The 12,420-nt window shown below is 31.7% G+C and overlaps 1 protein-coding gene and 1 long non-coding RNA gene across 2 annotated transcripts in view; both read right to left on the minus strand.

Moving 5' to 3' along the window:
* Positions 1-12,420, minus strand: part of LOC128174459 (uncharacterized) — a 51,136-nt gene that overhangs the window by 6,470 nt on the left and 32,246 nt on the right. The window lies entirely within an intron of this gene.
* LOC128173203 (uncharacterized) lies at positions 7,345-9,916 on the minus strand. The gene is made up of 3 exons (XR_008242447.1): positions 8,780-9,916; positions 8,287-8,385; positions 7,345-7,893 (listed from the first exon to the last, which is right to left on the minus strand). It is a non-coding gene; the product is annotated as an uncharacterized LOC128173203 (long non-coding RNA).

Genomic DNA, 12,420 nt, shown 5'->3' on the forward strand with positions numbered 1-12,420 from the left:
GAAACTTTTTATATTTTTGCTTTCACAAAAGCTGAGCAAGGTTTCTACTTTATGTAAAAACAAAACAATTTCAAACAGTTCCAAATTTATTTTGTTCAAAAATCTGAAATTGTTTTCAATAATAGATAAAATACAGCCAAAATACAATAATGGAGAAACATCCATATGGCAATTCCCTTATTAGGGACTTTTATTAAAAAAATGATAAAATTGCACAAGAAAAAAAACTCCCATAGAAATCTTAAAATTTGTATTTTTTTTCATCTCGATTAAATGCCTATCAAATCTACCTTTAAAAATGCAACAAAGATCTTACTTTTTGAAAAATACGAATGCAATTTACAAAATAACTGCACGTACATGAATAAACAAAGAAAACTTCACTGTTACATGAACATGAAACACTTGTCTCAATTTGTTTTGAACTACAATGAATATGTACACCATAAAATATTTTTGAAAAGTCTAAAGTATCCATCTTTAAAAAAAAAAATACACTACAAGATAGTAGTTGACTATAGAGGTATGACCCAGATTTGATTTGAATATGTCAATAAATTCCAAAATGAGGTCAAAGTGACCCACTTACAAGTTGGGATAAACCTTTTCTTTGTTAGTAATATAATCTAATGTTTTACAATAGAACAGGATTTGATATCATTTTTTTGATAATCCATTAAGTCCAAAGTGAACTTTTCATTTCCACCCATAATGTACCAACTGATCAGATTTTAATATCATAAGCCTGTCAGTATTTAATAGATGACCCAGAGGGAGATATGAAAAATTTGTTGGCCAATAAAAAGCTAACAGTGGAGCAGTCTGTCAAATCATGTGCAAAAATATGATGTACACATTTAATTAATTATGCGGATTGCAACACACTTCATTCCTGATGAATAATCTTCTTTACACACGGTTTACCTTCCTACATTTCACTCCTTTACCTACATTAATATTTTTAAATCCCAGACATGAAGCACTGGATGAAAAATCAAGTTTCAGCAAAACTGAAACTATATGGAAACCTTGCTGAAACTTGAAGTTGAAGTTTCATGTATAGTTTCCGCAATGCGGAAACCATTATATCGATTCAGCAAGTATCCGTTAGGTTTCAGTCAGCAGAAACTTTAGTCTAAGATTCCTGATGGTTTCCGCAATGCGGAAACTAAATTTGAATCTTGTGAATAGTTGTGTAAATAATTATGGAAATATCAATCAGTTTCAGAACATTTCCGCTAGGTTTCAGTATGCTGAAACTTTAAGTTAAGATTCCTGATGGTTTCCGCAATGCGGAAACTAAATTTGAATCATGTGAAAAGTTGTGTAAATTATCATGGAAATATCAATCAGTTTCAGAACATTTCCGCTAGGTTTCAGTATGCTGAAACTTTAAGTTAAGATTCCAAATGGTTTACGCATTGCTGAAACTATTACCAAAATTGATTTGAGTTTAATAGTGATATCATTTATTTTCAACAGGTTTAAGTTTAATTCTAGCCTAATGATAATGAATCCGTACATACTAAAATGTATAGTAAGGTTTCAGCGTGACTGAAACTATATGTATACATGTTACTATCTTCAAATGTGGCAAATAAGGCGATTAAGAACCTTACTAAGTAATTAATTGAATTTGAAAAGAAAAACTGATGTCTGATCTTGTTTAATGCATATGATGAAATCATTAATCTTAGGTACTCGGGCACGTGTATACATGTGTATACATTCTTTGTCCAGGTGACCTCCTCTGTGATTTTCCTGTATATTCTGTGTGGATTGCAGGGTTTTTTCTGTCAGGAGTGAACAAAAGACTGTTACATAACATATACACAGTACGAGGCGTGAGTTTATAACTGGAGCCCGGCGGGAATTTTTTTTCAATTTGTGTGTACCTGAGTTAGTAAAACTGATAAGTAAATTATAATTATTCAGTAAAATAAATTAATATACCTATTTTGTAAGACTCCTTCTTAAATCATTTAGTTATCATTTGAATGAACCTTGAGGTACAGTAACTAATTAAGCAAACAAATTAAGGTAAAGTCGTTGTAAATTTTTACAAATCGTACCAAATATTCGTACAACCTGAAGTTTAGAGCTAATTCATTTCTTTTTTAATACCACGCCAACACATGTACACAGGAATTTTTTTTTTAAATTCTACAGTTGATAATAACAAGTAAAACCCACTTGGAGTTTGAGTCTATAATAATTGTTTAATTATTTACATGCACTTCAGACTTTACTGCATGTATGACTGTATCATGATTCACTGGCGTCGGAAGCAAATTGGAAGTGGGGGGGGGGGCTAGACTAATCCTCAGAAATATTGAGACAAAACCCTAATTCCCAAAATCATGAAAATCCTAATCCGTGGGGGGGGGGGGGGGGGGGGGGGGTATACCTATACGTAAATTTAGGAACAATTACATATCCGGCGAGATAAAGTGGGGGGGGGGGGGGGCTATATGCCTATTGGTTAAGTCTAACTTTGCACTAAGCCCCCCCCCCCCTACCCCCGGTTCGACGCCTATGTGATTCGTGCATTTCTATACTTTGTATTTACTTTCTGTACTGTAAACACAGATATTGATACATGTTTATGAAACATGCACATGTTTATGTTAAAAGATATAATAAGCATAACTTAAAATTTTAGTGAAGTTATACGTTATATTACAAAATCAGTTTAAAATCCAGCACTAGCCATGTGGTGCATGTGATTTTAATCCCATTTTTAAAATTTGATTATACATTCGTATACATTTGATGTAGAAAGTATACCAAATAATTAAAATTATATTTTGTTTATATATCAGTCCGACGTGTACGTCTTACTTCCTGGCTTGTTTAACGCGTTTGTATTTTAATTTCATAAGTATTCTTAACGTACTGTTCATCGCGTGACCAATCAGTGCACATGTGTAACTGTAAAATAATTGCCATCAATTCATCGTAGTTGTAAATTCACCGTACGGGTGAACGCTGTTAACCGGACCTCGTTAATTGATCGGCATCTAATTATATTTGTGATTTCTGTGTGTTCATGCAGAACCTGCTCTGTGATGAACATAATATTTTCACACCTCTATATTTTGAATAAGAATATGACCGTGCTTAGAATCGCGGTAAAAATTGGACAAGTCAAGACTAACTTGTCAGTAAACTATACTGGCAAAATCATCAGTGCATGTAAATAAAATATAGTTAAAGACAAAATCTGATACATATGTCTCATTAAAACTTGTTAAATTTCATTAGACATTTGTAAACAAACGGTCGGCCATTTTTTTGGTTAATCACGTGTTACAAATACAATTGTAACAAACACACGCCAATACTTTGTCGTATTTAACAAGGAAATACTGACTCCGACAGTTCTTATTTAAAATAAATATACATGTAAAAAGTATACTAGTCGGTAAAAAATGATAATTTTGATTAAACATTATTCATTTTAAACTATCCCCAGATGCACTTTTCCAAGATTTAGCGGGTTCTGATTGGTCAGTTTTGGCGCACTTTATTATTCCGAGCGAAGGTTAAAATGGACAAGGTGCTGTTGTAAAATGGAGAATTGAAAAGCATTAATAGCCTCTACAACAAGGAGATAATGCAGGAACGAAGAACTCATGTCAAGGTAACTTAATTCACAATAAAGATACTCCCAATAACATTTTCTAGGCTCTAATTTATCTCTCATTTGTAAACAAGATCTCGCGCCATCAAATCAAGATGGCGTCATTTTTTCAAACTTGGTTCGGCGTTTTAATTTTTATTACCGTATCTCTTTTAAATATACGTTTTGACCAAGTTAACCATTAACCAACTTTATATGCATGATAATCAAGATTATCCAGGGTATACACATATATAATTATATAAACGTCCCTAATATATGAATCCTTGGTTGGTAAACAAGACGAACAATGAATCTTTCGCACATTAAACAATTTACAAACTCTAAATGTAACGAAAAAAAATTATTGATTAAATCCGGAAAATGAAATCTTTCACGTTTTTCTTTTTCAGCATTGACAGCATACAAAGGCAATGTTTCCGGTGATTAGTTGCATCCTCTGTTCGGTGATTCGGGTGAATGTTTTGACCAGCTGGACGATGTGAACGCAAGGTATTGTTTTGAAATTGATTATTTTCACCATTAACTTATATATGTGTTGGATGTTTATAATTTACTGTAGTAATGTTTGGGAAATCCAGGTCTAAGTTCTTGAAAAGGAGGTTGATGGGGGAGGGGGGGGGGGGTGAAACACACTTATTGTTGATAAGTTTCCATTGTTCAACAAACAATAATTGAATCAAAATGAAAATAACATAGCTTCAAACATAAAATGAAACATTTTAGACCAGATACTACTGTAGTCATTATATGACATAGTTTAAACAGCAACTGGCAACTGCATAGTAGCTTCTGTATTCAGAATTTTATTCAGAATGCTTTTATTACATGTTAGGCTGAATGACTTATGCTTATTGTTTAAAAATTTAAATGAAACTTTATTATTCATGTTTAAGATAAATAGAACAGACATAAAGTACAGCCCAGTGAAAGGAACAAGTTCATCGCAAGAAAAAGAATTTTAATGCTACCACTGTCCAGAACTACTAAGTCTGCTGTAGCCAGGATGTGATCATATGAGTGCTTTACCGGTCTGGACAATGCTCGAAAGTCCCCCAAAAAGGCCTATTTCCATAAACTACGACTCGGGTTACATCAACAACAGCCAAGGACACTCCTTATTGATTCGAATGGACACATCTCTACGACCCGACTAAACCTCAGCAGAACAAGACTTTTTAACTGTAAAGTATTCTCATTTCAAAAAACCTTTTAACTATAAAAGTACTTTTTTTATATGATCAAATACCAGTATATTACAATGTCTGTCTGTAAGCTAGAATCTTAGAAAATCACATGGTTTTGACTTATTAAATGATTGATTAGACCTTGCAGATATTAACTTTCATTTTCTTAAATAATTTGTTATATTTGCAAATATTGGATAAAATATTAGACTCCATGTAACATATATCCTCACACCTCCAAGTTTATAAGTGTTAACTACTTTTTTTCCCATTTTCTTTGTTTAAACATTTATTGATAACTTAGTTTTTATTTGCAGCAATATATGAAAAATTAAGAAACCAATCTTAAATGTAAAAACACTGCATTAGGAGATGAATGCATGGGTCATAGAAATGATAAAATACACCAAACAATATTCAATTATGTTGTATATGAAAATATATAAAGACAACATATACCCCATGTATTACAATTTTTATATAACAAAATTACTTGGATGGAAAGTTGTTTCCATGTGGGTTTTATTTTAATCTGTGTTATGTAACTAATATATAATTGGAATTAGCTTTTATATCATAAGTAAAATGCTGGTATTGATGAGAATTGTAAGGTGAATGATCTGTGTGATACTTTGTATTTTATACATTCATGCTACAAAAAGCAAGTACATGTACATGTAGTAATACTTGTCATATATAAACAATGTATATTTTACTTCATGTCTTGGATTTAAAATATTAATGTAGGTAAAGTAGTGAAATGTAGGAAGGTAAACCGTGTGTAAAGAAGAATATTCATCAGGAATGAAGTGTGTTGCAATCAGCATAATTAATTAAATGTGTACATCATTTTTTTGCACATGATTTGACAGACTGCTCCATTGTTAGCTTTTTATTGGCCAACAAGCTTTTCATATCTCCCTCTGGGTCATCTATTAAATACTGACAGGCTTATGATATTAAAATCTGATCAGTTGGTACATCATGGGTGGAAATGAAAAGCTCACTTTGAACTTAATGGATTATCAAAAAAATGATATCAAATCCTGTTCTATTGTAAAACATTAGATTATATTACTAACAAAGAAAAGGTTTATCCCAACTTGTAAGTGGGTCACTATGACCTCATTTTGGAATTTATTGACATATTCAAATCAAATCTGGGTCATACCTCTATAGTCAACTACTATTTTGTAGTGTATTTTTTTTTTTTAAAGATGGATACTTTAGACTTTTTAAAAATATTTTATGGTGTACATATTCATTGTAATTCAAAACAAATTGAGACAAGTGTATCATGTTCATGTAACAGTGAAGTTTTCTTTGTTTATTCATGTACGTGCAGTTATTTTGTAAATTGCATTCATATTTTTAAAAAAGTAAGATCTTTGTTGCATTTTTAAAGGTAGATTTGATAGGCATTTAATCGAGATGAAAAAAAAATACAAATGTAAAGATTTCTATGGGAGTTTTTTTTCTTGTGCAATTTTATCATTTTTTAAATAAAAGTCCCTAATAAGGGAATTGCCATATGGATGTTTCTCCATTATTGTATCTTGGCTGTATTTTATTTATTATTGGAAACAATTTCAGATTTTTGATCAAAATAAATTTGGAACTGTTTGAAATTGTTTTGTTTTTACATAAAGTAGAAACCTTGCTCAGCTTTTGTGAAAGCAAAAATATAAAAAGTTTCAGTAAGTTTCAGTTGCGGAAACCCTTTGTAAACAATATGTTTCCCAATTGTATATGGAGGTTGAAACTATGCAGAAACTTCAAGTTTCAGTAAGTTTCCGTCGCGGAAACCATTTGTAAACAATATGTATCCCAAACGTATATGGAGATTGAAACTATGCAGAAACTTCAAGTTTCAGTAAGTTTCCGTTGCGGAAACCATTTGGATTCATGGACAGCCTAAGTTTCAGCACTGCGGAAACTTAATGAAACTTGAAGTTTCCGTGCTGAAACCTGTCGGAAACTTAAAGTAACCTTAAGTTTCCGCAGAGTTTCCAAAGGGTTTCCGCAGCGCTGAAACCAGATATTTCATCCAGTGAAGTAAAATATACATTGTTTATATATGACAGGTATTACTACATGTACATGTACTTGCTTTTTGTAGCATGAATGTATAAAAAACAAAGTATCACACAGATCATTCACCTTACAATTCTCATCAATACCAGCATTTTACTTATGATATAAAAGCTAATTCCAATTTTATATTACTTACATAACACAGATTAAAATAAAACCCACATGGAAACAACTTTCCATCCAAGTAATTTTGTTACATAAAAATTGTTATACATGGGGTATATGTTGTCTTTATATATTTTCATATATGACATAATTGAATATTGTTTGGTGTATTTTATCATTTCTATGACCCATGCATTCATCTCCTAATGCAGTGTTTTTACATTTAAGAATTGGTTTCTTAATTTTTCATATATTGCTGCAAATAAAAACTAAGTTATCAATAAATGTTTAAACAAAGAAAATGGAAAAAAAAGTAGTTAACACATATCAACTTGGAGGTGTGAGGATATATGTTACATGGAGTCTAATATTTTATGCAATATTTGCAAACATAATAAATTATTTAAGAAAATGAAAGTTAATATCTGCAAGGTCTAATCAATCATTTAGTAAGTCAAAACCATGTGATTTTCTAAGATTCTAGCTTACAGACAGACTTTGTAATATACTGGTATTTGATCATATAAAAAAAGTACTTTTATAGTTTATAGGTTTTTTGAAATGAGAATACTTTACAGTTAAAAAGTCTTGTTCTGCAGAGGTTTAGTCGGGTCGTAGAGATGTGTCCATTCGAATCAATAAGGAGTGTCCTTGGCTGTTGTTGATGTAACCCGAGTCGTAGTTTATGGAAATAGGCCTTTTTGGGGGACTTTCGAGCATTGTCCAGACCGGTGAAGCACTCATATGATCACATCATGGCTACAGCAGACTTAGTAGTTCTGGACAGTGGTAGCATTAAAATTCTTCTTCTTGCGATGAACTTGTTCCTTTCACTGGGCTGTACTTTATGTCTGTTCTATTTATCTTAAACATGAATAATAAAGTTTCATTTAGATTTTTAAACAATAAACAGAAGTCATTCAGCCTAACATGTAATAAAAGCATTCTGAATACAGAAGCTACTTATATGCAGTTGCCAGTTGCTGTTTAAACTATGTCATATAATGACTACAGTAGTATCTTATCTAAAATGTTTTATTTTATATTTGAAGCTATGTTATTTTCATTTTGATTCAATTATTGTTTGTTGAACAATGGAAAAACTTATCAACAATAAGTGTGTTTCATTCCCCCCCCCCCCATCAACCTCCTTTTCAAGAACTTAGACCTGGATTTCCCAAAAATTACTACAGTAAATTATAAACATCCAACACATGTATAAGTTAATGGTGAAAATAATCAATTTCAAAGCAATACCTTGCGTTCACATCGTCCAGCTGGTCAAAACATTACCCGAATCACCGAACAGAGGATGCAACTAATCACCGGAAACATTGACTTTGTATGCTGTCAATGCTGAAAAAGAAAAACGTGAAAGATTTCATTTTCCGGATTTAATTAATAATTTTTTTTCGTTACATTTAGAGTTTGTAAATTGTATAATGTGCGAAGGATTCATTGTTCGTCTTGTTTACCAACCAAGCATTCATATATTAGGGACGTATATATAAGTATATAAGTGTATACCCTGGATAATCTTGATTATCGTGCATATAAAGTTGGTTAATGGTTAACTTGGTCAAAACGTATATTAAAAAAAGAGATACGGTAATAAAAATTAAAACGCCGAACCAAGTTTGAAAAAATGACGCCATCTTGATTTGATGGCGCGAGATCTCGTTTACAAATGAGAGATAAATTAGAGCCTTGAAAATGTTTTTGGGAGTATCTATATTGTGAATTAAGTTACCTTGACATGAGTTCTTCGTTCCTGCATTATCTCCTTGTTGTAGAGGCTATTAATGCTTCTCAATTCTCCATTTTACAACAGCACCTTCTTGTCCATTTTAACCTTCGCTCGGAATCATACAGTGCGCCAATACTGACCAATCAGAACCCGCTAAATCTTGGAAAAGTGCATCTTGGGATCGTTTAAAATGAATAATGTTTAATCAAAATTATCATTTTTTACCGAATAGTATACTTTTTACATGTATATTTATTTTAAATAAGACCTGTCGGAGTCAGTATTTCCTGGTTAAATACGACAAAGTATTGGCGTGTGTTTGTTCCAATCGTATTTGTAACACGTATTTAACCAAAAAAATGGCCGACCGTTTGTTTACAAATGTCTAATGAAATTAAACAAGTTTTAATGAGACATATGTATCAGATTTTGTCCTTAACTATATTTTATTTACATGTACTGATGATTTTGCCAAACTAAATATGATAGAGCCATAAATAGTTTACTGACAAGTTAGTCTTGACTTGTCCAATTTTCACCGCGATTCTAAGCACGGTCATATTCTTATTCAAAATAAAGAGGTGTGAAAATATTATGTTCATCACAGAGCAGGTTCTGCATGAACACACAGAAATCACAAATATAATTAGATGCCGATCAATTAACGGGGTCCAGTTAACAGCGTTCACCCGTACGGTGAATTTACAACTACGATGAATTGATGGCAATTATTTTACAGTTACACATGTGCACTGATTGGTCATGCGATGAACAGTACGTTAAGAATACTTATAAAATTAAAATACAAACGCGTTAAACAAGCCGGGAAGTAAGACGTACACGTCGGACTGATATATAAACAAAATAAAATTTTAATTATTTGGTATACTTTCTATATCAAATGTATACGAATGTATAATCAAATTTTAAAAATGGGATTAAAATCACGTGCACCACATGGCTAGTGCTGGATTTTAAACTGATTTTGTAATATAACGTACAACTTCAGTAAAATTATAAATAATGCTTATTATATCTTATAACAGAAGCATGTGCATGTTTCATAAACATGTATCAATATCTGTGTTTACAGTACAGAAAGTAAATACAAAGTATAGAAATGCACGAATCACATAGGCGTCGAACCGGGGGGGGGGGCGGCTTAGTGCAAAGTTAGACTTAACCAATAGGCATATAGCCCCCCCCCCCCCCCCCACGTTTTCTCGCCGGAAATGTAATTGTTCCTAAATTTACCTTGAAAGATTGAGAAGTTGGAGTAATAGGCATACTTGCACCCCCCCCCCCCCCCCGCCGACACGGATTAGGAATTTCATGATTTTGGGATTTAGGGTTTTTTTTAGGGTTTTTCCTCAATATTTCTGAGGATTAGTCTAGCCCCCCCCCCCCCTTTCAATTTGCTTCCGACGCCAGTGAATCATGATACAGTCATACATGCAGTAAAGTCTGAAACGCATGTAAATAATTAAACAATTATTATATTAGACTCAAACTCCAAGTGGGTTCTACTTGTTATTATCAACTGTAGAATAAAAAAAAAAAATCCTGTGTACACGTGTTGGCGTGGTACTAAAAAAGAAATGCATTAGCTCTAAACTTCAGGGTGTACGAATATTTGGTACGATTTGTAAAAATTTACAACGACTTTACCTTAATTTGTTTGCTTAATTAGTTACTGTACCGCAAGGTTCATTCAAATGATAATTTAAGAAGGAGTCTTACAAAATAGGTATATTAATTTATTTTACTAAATAATTATAATTTACTTATCAGTTTTACTAACTCAGGTACACACAAATTGAAAAAAAATTCCCGCCGGGCTCCAGTTATAAACTCACGCTTCGTACTGTGTATATGTTATGTAACAGTCTTTTGTTCACTCCTGACAGAAAAAACCCTGCAATCCACACAGAATATACAGAAAAATCACAGAGGAGGTCACCTGGACAAAGAATGTATACACATGTATACACGTGCCTGAGTACCTAAGATTAATGATTACATAATATGCATTAAACAAGATCAGACATCAGTTTTTCTTTTCAAATTCAATCAATTACTTAGTAAGATTCTTAATCGCCTTATTTGCCACATTTGAAGATAGTTACATGTATACATATAGTTTCAGTCACACTGAAACCTTACTATACATTTTAGTATGTACGGATTCATTATCAATAGGCTAGAATTAAACTTAAACCTGTTGAAAATAAATGATATCACTATCAAACTCAAATCAATTTTAGTAATAGTTTCAGCAATGCGTAAACCATTTGGAATCTTAACTTAAAGTTTCAGCATACTGAAACCTAGCGGAAATGTTCTGAAACTGATTGATATTTCCATAATAATTTACACAACTTTTCACATGATTCAAATTTAGTTTCCGCATTGCGGAAACCATCAGGAATCTTAACTTAAAGTTTCAGCATACTGAAACCTAGCGGAAATGTTCTGAAACTGATTGATATTTCCATAATAATTTACACAGCTATTCACACGATTCAAATTTAGTTTCCGCTTTGCGGAAACCATCAGGAATCTTAGACTAAAGTTTCTGCTGACTGAAACCTAACGGATACTTGCTGAATCGATATAATGGTTTCCGCATTGCGGAAACTATACATGAAACTTCAACTTCAAGTTTCAGCAAGGTTTCCATATAGTTTCAGTTTTGCTGAAACTTGATTTTTCATCCAGTGTATATATATATATATATATATATATATATATATATATATATATATATATATATATATATATATATATATATATATATATATATATATATATATATATATATATATAGTTAAATCCAAAAAATATCGCAGTGTCCGGTTTTATATATAGAAAATTTGAAAAACGAAAGACAACACAGAGTAAAACGTTAGCGCTTTCATTCAATCTTCAGACGTTTTTAAAATAACAATTACGTTACTTGGTGACGTCTACAATACAATGACGTCGTAGTTAAAGTTAACGTAGTAGAGGGATATTGCCGCGTAATCTATAGGGTAATTCAATGAAATATATACACAATACATAAAACGTTAAATTATAGCAGTCTGTTGAGGCAAGGTTTTAAAGTTTGAATAAATTTAAAGTGTTTCCATTTTATAAACTTTTTACAGAGAGTGCAACGGAAAGAAGAGAAAAAGAAAAACATTTTATTCAAACTTTAAACTCAGAACCTTAAAATAACTGTTAGGGAAATGTCTCTATTTTATCATCCAAGTTATAAACAAGTATTTGCTGTTTTGACCCTGTAAACGTTTTAAATTTAATTTTACTTTAAAGGGACCTAGACACGATTTGAAATAAATAAAATAATAATGTATAAAATGGTTAACTAGTGCATTTTGAATATTTTACCAAAATTTGAGTGCCAAAAGTCAAAACACAGGGCGAAAAATCTTCTTTACGAAAGTCCATGAGGATGGCTTAAATGGGATTTAAAAGAGCTTATAGGATATACGATCTTTGAGCCACCTTTTAGCTAGAGCTTAGAGATCGTCAGTATTCAAATTTCTTTAAGCCACAGTTTGTAATAAAAATTTTAAATTAAATTAAATTGCGATTTAATTAAACTAAAAAAGAAAATAAACTTTCTGCAATTTATACAGTTT

This window comes from Crassostrea angulata, chromosome 2 (genome assembly GCF_025612915.1).
Source record: "Crassostrea angulata isolate pt1a10 chromosome 2, ASM2561291v2, whole genome shotgun sequence".
NCBI classification, from domain to species: domain Eukaryota; kingdom Metazoa; phylum Mollusca; class Bivalvia; order Ostreida; family Ostreidae; genus Magallana; species Magallana angulata.